The sequence below is a fragment of the Solea senegalensis genome, linkage group LG7, assembly GCF_019176455.1.
Source record: "Solea senegalensis isolate Sse05_10M linkage group LG7, IFAPA_SoseM_1, whole genome shotgun sequence".
Classification (NCBI taxonomy): Eukaryota; Metazoa; Chordata; class Actinopteri; order Pleuronectiformes; family Soleidae; genus Solea; species Solea senegalensis.
This window is the reverse complement of record NC_058027.1, coordinates 3,586,932-3,597,448: the sequence shown is the minus strand read 5'-3', so window position 1 is coordinate 3,597,448 and position 10,517 is coordinate 3,586,932. Positions and strand designations below refer to the sequence as shown.

Sequence of the window (10,517 nt, the reverse complement as noted above, 5' to 3'; positions counted from 1 at the left end):
TGTCCACTTGTCTCGTTTCAGGCTGTGATTCCTCACACTCCCCCTCGTCCTCACAGTATTTTTAGGATACAGCGATATCCATTACGTCCTTATTTTTTCCTTTTCCCCCCCCTCCTTCGCCGCCCTGTGTCTATTTCCAGCTTGGTTTTCAAACAGAAAGTTTCAATTGATAAGGCACAGAATCTATAACGGGCACACACACACTCAGAGGTGAAGGTTATTGAATATTCTGAATATGAACTATTAAAAATGCATATTATCTCATTATTCCTGCTGCCAAATAACTGGAAACCGTATATGCCACAAGACAGAAAGTGATTTTCTCCTTTTTATTTCACCCTTTTTCCCCCTCTCTCCTCTCTTGACCCGACAGAGGGCACGTGAATAGGCGAGGAGGGAGGAAAGGAGGAGAGTGGTCTTTGGAAAACCGCTTCAGTGCACTAACGTCCCTGAAACCTGAGTCCTTATTGGATCTGAAGGGCATTTTAAGACAAGGATGCTCCACAGATGTCATTTAAAGGTGAGGATGAAGCCGGGGTGTGTTATCATGTTGTTACAACACAGTTGTGTTTATATTTACCCAAAATGAGGCTGGTGGAATACACAGACATTTGTCAGCACTCACTCTCCCCCACTCTCCCCCCCACACACACACCATATACTCTCTCTCTCGCACACACACACACACACACTCACCAGGAGGCCTTATTAATTATTTGTAGCCACTTGACTTCATATTGTGCTACCAGTGGCTTGGTCAAAGATTATAATTACCACTTCCCTGTTTGTATCATTTTCCATCTCCTGTGCTTTTAGTGCCGTATTACTTCTCGTGTCCCCCTCTCTCCCTCTCCGACTCCCTCTCTCCCGTATACACAAGACCAAAAGTGCAGGCACATCATTTATTGATAAGACAAAAAGAATGTAATGAAATTATCAATGTTCTTGAATTAATTATGAACATGATTAAGAAAGCTAAAATCTCAGGAGCCAGTCTCTCATTACCCATTCACTCTCAGGGATTGCTTTCATTCAGGGAAGGCGGAAAAAGCCTTCCAGCAGAGCCCACTCCGGCTCCGCTCTTCTCCCTGTGTGCCTGTGTCCCCTTGTCTCTGCTGCCGAGCTGAGTGACCAACCCTCCGTCACACTGGCTGCCGGCCCGGCTGGACGGCTCGCAGGCAAAAAGCCCGTATCCTCCACGGCGATGTGGCCCCCGGTGCTGCAAGCTGCCTCGTGGCCTCTCGTGACGTTTGCGTGGAAAAGAGAAGATGTTTTCAACCTTCCTGCGTTCGAGTTTGGGGTCTTGACCAAAGTTTGAAAAAAAAAATAAAAATGAAACACTCAAGGTAAGTGAAACTTCTAATTACTGTTTGGAAACAGCTGCATGTGACCTTTTCTATTTTTTAACTGCATAAATAATTGATTTTGGTGACAGGATCAAGACTTTTAGTTCCTTAATTAACAGAATAAATACATTTACTTCTTAAGGAGAAAAACAAATAATATGTTAAACAAAAAAATATGGCAAAGAAGTCATGGTGATTATGAACTGATTCTCTAGTGAGGTTATTTATTAGATAACTTGTGGTAATTGGCATGGGACTTCATGGCAGATATGAAGTGAATTATTCCCTGTAGTTTAGATTAATCTGAATCATTTTGATTTATTAAATGTAAAACTTCAATCTGATATCGATGACCCAGTGAAACATGATTTAAAAAAGCATTTTATTGTGATCATTTGTCATATGATGAGTGAAAATGTCACTTCTGAACAACATAAACACGTAGTAACAGCCATTTTGTAGCCTGTAATTTTTTTTTTTATACAGGAACAGGAATGCATTTTAAAATTATTTCAGCGACTGTTTTTTTTTTTACCTTTTCCTCCATTTATATTCTGTGGGAGAAGTCGAGATGCTGTCATGCGAGAGCTACTCATCTTATGTTCAGGTTTTTATGTTTCTTCCTCTCAGTCACATGGGACAATATATGGGGCGATGCTCCCCAAAGTATTGGGAGTTTCAAACAAAAAAAAATCTGTATCTCACCACTGTATCTCTTCCCTGCTCATGTCTGTCGCTGTAGCTACGCATACACACTCCAAACAAGCCTGTGCACACACACACACACACACACACATTTGATTATACTGTACAAAATAGACACATCAACCGCTGCACTGTCTCACCTCACAATATAAACAGAAGTCCACTGTTGTTGTTTTTAAGACCCTCAGAAGTAAGTGTTTAATTGATGCGTGATTTCACAGACAACACACTCACTGACCTCACACACTTGTGAAAAAGGATTGTGCGAAATTTAAAACGGAGTGTGATTTTTTTTTTTCTTGAAAATTGTTTCAGAATTTTTTTTTTGCTGCAGTTATCAAAGACCGAGAACAAGGAAGAGAGAAAGGGAACGAAAGAGAGATCTCAGGGGTTAATGGCAGTCCTCCCGTCCTAGGGATTGATCCAAGTATTGGATCGCACATAAAGCTGCAGTTACTGGATATTACCCGGTCCGCTATCGGCCTGCAGTGATGGCCTGGATAAGAAGTGCTTACCAAAGAGGATGCACCTTCAGGGCAGATACAGTTTCCCAGCCCTCTGGGAACAACAACCACATGCCGGCTGCTTGCTCAGGAACTTTCTACCTCATCGAGTAAATCCAGGGGCCTTATCAAGTTACCGGTGGACTGAACTGCCCAAAAACAATATTTAAACCTCGGATTTTGAACTACACGTCGAGGCAGCGCGGTAATTAAATGGCACCTGCTTTTCAAAGATAAGAGTGTCGATTGTCGGCTTTGTTTGGCTTGTGTTTCATGTCAAATGAAACCGGGGGTTATCACGGATTCAATATATGAGCAGGATGCAGTTTTATAGATTTCTGCCGGGTTAGATTGTAAAGTTGCTGACTTGTTCTCGAACCAGTATCGTAAAGTTTACTTTCCGGTGTCATGCAGACTTGTCTTTGCTAATGACTATAATCGCTTAAAACCCTTTAAATGAGTTACTGGTCCTCAGACCAGTCCTGCCTCTATTCCCAGACTAGTGTAGCCGATTCCCGATCCATGCCAAGGTGGTTCGGCTCCACACAGGAGCATCTGCTGTGTGTCTCTCTCTTCGGTATTACCCATGAAACACCTGGCTCGTGCCACACACTCAGAGCCCAGATGGCAGCTAAGCACGCTAATTATTTCGACACAAAACTCTGATGTCCCACACCACCACTGTGGGGACACTTTGGCATTCTGCGCTTCTCGCTGCAGCTCTGCAGAAGAGGATGCCTTGCCACCAAGCTATAAAGATGTCAAGTGGGTATAGACGGGCCCCAGTACAGTGCTTGGCATCCAGATGTAAAGTCGGTCGTATGTGGTCTCCTTTAGAGGCGTTTGGCATGGACACGGTGGTATATTGTCTTTGCCCTTGGTGCTCATTGACGCAGATGCACGCTCATTATACTCCTAGAGTTGACGACAGCATCAGATTTTGTAAGCAGTGTTCCTGGATCCTCTGGTGAATATAAACTCCATGAAAAAAAAAAAAAATGCTGATTCAATTCAGGACGAGATTTCATAGAGCTTGGAGCATCTGTGGGTATTTTTTTTCCTACTACAGGAACAAAGTTATGACAAGTAGAAGAGGCAGTCATCCCTCTGTGTTTGAGCTTTGATACTGACAGTGACTCATGACGTTGGAGAGAATAAATGGTCTGTATTTAAATAGCACTTTTCTAGTCTTGATGACCACTAAAAGCTGCCTTATACTACAGCACATTATCTATCATACCCATTCATACGCTGCTGGCACAACCATCAGGAGCAACGTGGGGCTTCTTGCCCTAGGACTCATCAGCATTTAGACTAGCGTAGCCGGAAATCAAACCCACAACCTTCACATTGAAACATGTCGAAAACTTACTTTACCACTGAGCTACCACCGCCCCAAATAAGTGCTGTTTTTGGACTGTGGGAGGAAACCGGAGAACAGGCAAATTCCATACAGAAAAGCCACTGGTTGAAATACTATTGCATGTATGTATATGTTCAACCGGAGCCAAACTGGCCAAGACGTGCTGTGCATGTTCCACATCTCCTACTGGAAACACCAGAAGAAGCCTGTACACAGAAGAAGAAAACAGTGAGTGTCGTAGAAAGACATGGAATGGGGCGAGGCACCAGATAAAGCTTTGGTCTGTGACGTAATAAGTCAACCAAAGAATACCTACTACAACACATAACAAGCCAAACGAAGGTATACTTGTATCTTGGAACAAGGACAGTAGTTAGATTAAAAAAGGCTAGTTGAGTTGTGCTACAAATGTAGCTTTACTTAACAATGTAGGTAAACGCACTGAGAGTTTCTGCATTTTTTGGAGTGGATATTTCATTCATTCACTGTTGCCCTGGTAGCCTAATATTTGTAGTTATATACCAAGGATTTTTTTAACCTGGACGAACCCGCTTAGGCGTGGGTTCTCTCCGGGTTCTCTGGCTTCCTCCCACAGTCCAAAAACATGCAATGTGGGGATTAGGTAAATTGGACACTCTAAATTGACCATAGGAGTGAGTGTGAGAGTGAATGGTTGTTTGTCTCTAGTTGTGTGTGGCCCTGCGATGGACTGGCGAACTGTCCAGGGTGTACCCCGCCTATCGCCCGATGTAGCTGAGATTGGCACAGCAGCCCCCGCGACCCTCTGGTGGAGGATAAAGCGGTTAGATGATGACTGACTGACTGACTGAACCCGCTTAGGAAAAGGTGATTAACCCCACTCCTCATTACCAGTGGTTGTTTCACCCTTGTGTGACCTGTGAAAAATGAGTCAGACGAAGAAGAAGAACATCAGCACCATTGGTGATTACGGAGAAGCTGACTCACCGCCCCGTCTTGTCAGTGCTGCACATTGATCCAAATATAGTTCACAGTTATGCCACTGGACGGAATATGAATGCACGTCATGGCTTTGGACTGGAAATCACACAGGAAGCTGCAAGAGGAAAAAATGCTCCCACCAATGCCTATAAGAGCCAAAGGAGGCTATTCTTGAAGTTTAAATAACTGAAAAATGTCATAATGTGGTGTTAGACTGGCTATTAACATCAAGGAGTGTCAGCAAACAGCAGCATGCAAAACTAACCACGCAATGGAGCTCTGCAGGCTTTACCCTGATTATGCCTGGTGGTCCAGTAACAGAACAGTATCAACATCTTTATCTGACATCAGAGACTGCCGTTTCTCTCTACGTCTTCTCTGAGCTTGATGAAGTGTTGCCATTAGGACCCATCTCCTGCATCCGCAGCTGCATCGGAGGCAGAATTGGTTGTGCTTGATAAAGCTGACACTTAGAGCAAGGTGTAGGCCCCACAGCGATAACCTACTGACTCCAGCATTAAAGACTCCACCAATGGGAGGCATGGCCTAAGTCTTGATCTATTGCTACCTGTCAGAGAGCAGTATTGCTGGCTGCAGCCTGTGTGTTGTATTTTTGGTATATGTCAGTGCAGACATGTGCTCACAACTGCATTACTAGAAAACTAGCAGTGAGATTAAAAGGGGTCTTTTGGTCTCATAACGCTTCAAATGACGTTACTGTCAGGCACACACACACACAGGGTGCTTACATGCATGTTAAAAGTATGATCTTAGTCGGACTAACATACCTGGATAATGTGATTCATAGTCCGATTACTTGTGTCAAAACAAAAACTCCAAAATGTTGTAAACTGGACCTTTAAGACAACTTTTAGGTCACTTTTAAACAAGATATTTTTAAAAACCGTCCACATTTTGGGCTCACTTGAACATAATATTTATGAACTTACACTCTAAAACTCATTGAATTCACTCTCTGTATAAACTGTAACTTACGTATATCAGCCTGAGAAGTTAGCGCAAAGACACAATATAGCCTAAAGAACAGTAGTTTGAAAGTGAACCCTATTGTTTTGCTTGTGGACTAAAAAAAACTCAGAGACAGATTAGGCGAAATAAAGCAATAAAGACTCTAATTTGTCCCAGTACGGTTCTTCCTCATCCTTTTACCCTCCTCCTCCTCCTTCTCTATCCCTAAAGTGTATCCCATCTGCTTTGGGGACCTCTCCCCAGCATGCAGGAGCAGGATAAGCACACCATTTGCCTGTCAATACTTTGCTATTAGCCTCTGCAGATCCATATATCACTGGGCTGTAGGCTATGAGCTGGTGCTCTTCTTATCTGAACGGCCGCGGCGGAGGGTCTCCTCTCTGGCCTGCACTTTGATTTATCCAACCAGTAGGTTAATGAGAGACAGAGCCTGTCCATTTGCTCTCACCCTGAGGGGGTAGAAACGTGTGCATATGTGAAGGGCTGGAGTGGAGTGGGCTTCATGATTCACGCATCCTAAAATGCCAGAAAAATGACTTCTGAAAGCACTATTAGTTAAATATAAGGCTAAAGGCTATAGAGCTAATATATGTCAAGGGTTAGTGCAAATGGGGGGCTGGGGGGCACCCAGAAAATATCCATCTGCGAGCACCTCTAAGGCTTTTTCTTGTTTGTTAAATTCAAACAAAAACCAAAGTTAAAACAGGAAGTAGGTTTCAGCGAGCCTTTTTTAAGCCGGAAGCGATGCTACTGTAAGTGACGGCATGTGTCATACTTTCCACGTCGTCTTTAGTCTGTATTTATATAGCGCTTTTTTAGTATTGACGACCACTCAAAGGTGCTTTACGCTGCAGTTTTGTCATTCACTCACACACAGTTTTCTATCACACATCTTTCATACTCAGTCACAGGCACAGGAGCAACGTGGGAGTCACAGGCTAGCGGAGCTCACAACCTTCCAGTTGAAAGACAACTCGCCCCACCACTGAGCTACCGTCGCCCGCGGTGTAAATGTCACTCCGTCCATATCCGTGGTCATATACGTGGACCTTTTGCAGGAGAACCCGAGGACCTCCACATTGTGTGACCGTGTAGGCTGCACATGCTTCCTGTTGCACAACACTTTCCAGTCCAGTTGGTGATGCACAGAGCCGTTGTAACGGGGTAGGCAAACTAAGCAATTGCCTAGGGCCCCGAGTTGCGAGGGGTCCCCCCAATAGACAACAGATACAGCCACGCAGCAACGACTCCACAGGTCAGTTGTGAATTACGTGGCGTTGGGATTCCACCTAAAGGTCAAGAGCCTATTCTTCATGGCATATCTATGAGGCCAGACCCTAGAAACAGCTCTGATGACTCGCTCTTGTTTTGACAGGGGGATGGACGCTTGCGAGGACGTCCATCAGTACCTTAATATGTACTTGTGTTGTATTTCCATTATGGTACAGTTTGGTTTGGTACTGTACGATACGGTTTGGAACGGTAAAGCCCTGGGTCAGGCTTGCGCTTCGACGGGTGTGGGCAGTGCCTGATGGCAGCATCAGCGCTGTTTTGTCTGAGAATAGACTGCGGGCGTTGATGAAACACCGGTCGGTCACAAGGGAGCTAGGTTTTTCTGTCGCCCAATCAACTGACTGTCAAGGGTGTGTCTAGGGACTGTCTAGCGAACCATACCGTACCCCAAGGGAAGGATGCCAAAAATGGAACAGTGTGGGCTGGTTATTTTGTTACTATTCCTTATGGAAACGCAAAAAAAATATGGACCATACTGTACCAAACTGAACTGTTACACTCAGTGGAAACAAGAATGAAAGATGAATGACCCAGTATGGACATCCAAAGGCATCCCAACACTGCATCCGCAATACTTTTGGCATTCCGTGTCCACAAAGAGTTGACTGTGAAAAGTGAATGCAGTTTTCCGATGAGCTACCAGTGTCAAAATGTGCAATTTGACCACTTCTAGCGGGTTAAAATGGTGAAGAAACAGTGTAGCTGTCTACTCATCCACAGCGATGCTGGTGATTCTGTTTCGATCGCTCCATCATGGCCGCTCACAAATGTTCTCATAATTATTGCGACACAATTATAGTAAATGATGTTACGAGGCAGTCCTAAAAAGAGATGTGTGCAGCTTTTAAACACTTCCCCGTGTCAGTGAGTTACATTGCCTGTTACATCAGTGAGTTTATGACCCGCAGATATTTGGCTTCAGTCCAAGGAGAAGCTGTCTAATGAGCAAGCTGTGTCTGTGTCTTCTGCTGCTCCCTCTCAGCAGTCAGCCTGTGCAGTTTGCAGTGTGTGTGTGTGTGTGTGTGTGCGTGTGCGTGTGCGTGCGTGCATTTGAAAGCAGCAGAAAGTCTCCACGTTGACGGCATTCAGCTGTGGGATTGAGAAGGATCTCACACGCAAACACAACAGGGGAAGACAAACCACTGCCAGATAAATGTCCTACTTAGCTCTTACACTAGTAGATTTCAACAAAAAGTCCAACCCCTCCCTCTGTGTGTTGCACACACACACACACACGCTACATGAAAATATCAAGCATATGGTTGTATCCTTCTAGCTTGTATCCCAAGGCCAGTTTCCCAGCTGGTTCCCTGGGAGAGAGCGAAGGGTGGAGGCGGGGGGGGGCAGAGGAGTAGAAAGGATACAATGAGAGTGAAAGAGGGGCCACATAGTGAGAGATGGAAATAAAGAGGGGAAGAAAAAGAGAACGACATGCAGATAAAGAAAAAGAAAGAAGAGGAGGTGGTGGTGGAGGTGGTGGTCATGTGCCTCACATAAGCCATCAGCCTATGGCAGATATATTATAGGTTCTGGCTGTTAAGTACCTGATAATTAGTTTGCCTGCGAGGCATCAGTCATTATGTATCTGTAGCCACTAACAAGGCCCTGTTGGGGTTGAAAGCTTTTCTCTGTGATTTACATGTGATGTTACACTGACGGTGCTACATCCTCGCAGATCTGTAGCAATGAAAACATCTCAGACTGAGAGACACTGGGTGGGTCTCCATCAGCCTGCTTATGTGCACAATCTGCACTGCAAAAACAGCCCTGTTAGAAATAAGGCAAAAAGTCTTAACTTTTGCAAAACAAAAGTGGTTTAAGAAGAAGAAACGGACAATGGGCTAAGCCAGTTTTGTTTGGCTAGAATATTTAAAACTAGCCTGTAAATCTGCAGCCACTTGTAGACTGTAATGTGACAAAACTGGCCACAATTGAAAGCTGACTTTAACAATGTAAATGTGATAGTGAATTTTACTTTAATTTTACAACTTAATACACAACACACACCACAATCAGTGGAGATATTATGCAAACCAGAGTGTTAGCTTGTTGCTGTAATGTTGGATATTTTCTCTTAAAATTAGATTATTTTAAAAAGTAAAAAAAACTATTTATGTATTTATTTTAATTTCTTGAAAATCTGTTTTTGCAGTGCATTCAAGTTTTTACACCTTCTGTGCATTGGTAAAATGAGGTCAGTGAATTAAGGATGACATTTAGAAATAAATGAATACTGAAATAAAATTTGCACAAAGAAATAAACATGCTACGACTGCAGATATATTATTGGAGACCTGGATGTGCTGTATGATTTCCAGACTGCAGCTGGCGTTGTTCTTGTTTCAGCAGGTCATATACATGTACTGTAGGTATTGATCAGTCCTGGTGCTCCTTATCTTTGTCTCAAGGACATCTTGACTCCGTCTGTAAGAAAGATTGTATTAGAAAGCCCAACCAGTAATGATACCATCATCATGTTCATTTTACAATATAAAAGCATGTATAGAGTAACATTTTAACTAACTATAAACCTATTAAACATGAAAGAAGAGGAAATATTGGTCTTTAGAGGCAGTAAAGTCTACTGATACTACATTCACTATGTCTGTCCGTACATCGGGTAGCAGTTTTATCCCAAATTAAGATTTTAGTTTTCCAGACCTATTTGCATTAAATTTGGCAGATTACTATCCAAATACTTTTGATAAGCATAATTCTTTTCATTACATTCACTGTAAAAAAAAAATGACAACACCTAAAGGAATTAAGTTCATTCAAACTCAATGTACCAAGTCATGTGAAACTACCAATTGAACCTCTTTCTCAGTGCTCTGCTGCTAAAGAGCCAGCCCCTGTGCAGACATCCTGATTACCGCGATCGCTGCCCCCGCATTGTGTTTTAATAGTCAATAAATTGCAACTCGACCTGTCTGGAAAGGGTTAACGTTGACTACCATGTGCGGCTGCACCGGCATCCATCATGTTTCTGTGTAACCAGATCATAGCTTCAATCACTAAGAAGATTAGATAGTAGTCTATTAATCTCCCATATTAAGCAGATCCATTTGTGCGAGCAAACGGCCCAGAGCGGCCATCCTTTCACTTGTTGTCTTGAAAAATCTGATTAGCAAGCATAACGACATGTTGCTGAGGGTCACAGGAGATATGGATTGGTCCGCGCTCACCGGCTGTGGTGTCGTGAGAATGAACAATTTTATGTTCCGGGACTCCTGGGGATTCAGTCACCTAGTACACTGCTGAGGCAAGATAATGGTGGGGGAGTTTATTCGGGAGTATTTTTAATTTGCAAAGCACACCTCAGTGTGATTGAAGCGGCTGTAGCCGAGCCTTAGTATC

At 43.5% G+C, this 10,517-nt stretch overlaps 1 long non-coding RNA gene across 2 annotated transcripts in view; it reads left to right on the top strand.

Annotated features, from left to right (window-relative positions):
- Positions 1-1,022: 1,022 nt before the first annotated feature.
- The window catches only part of LOC122772693, a 37,663-nt gene continuing 28,168 nt past the window's right edge, over positions 1,023-10,517 (top strand). For both annotated transcript variants that reach the window (XR_006360803.1, XR_006360802.1), the window contains exon 1: positions 1,023-1,346. This is a non-coding gene — a long non-coding RNA (uncharacterized LOC122772693). The remainder of the gene's footprint in view (positions 1,347-10,517) is intronic.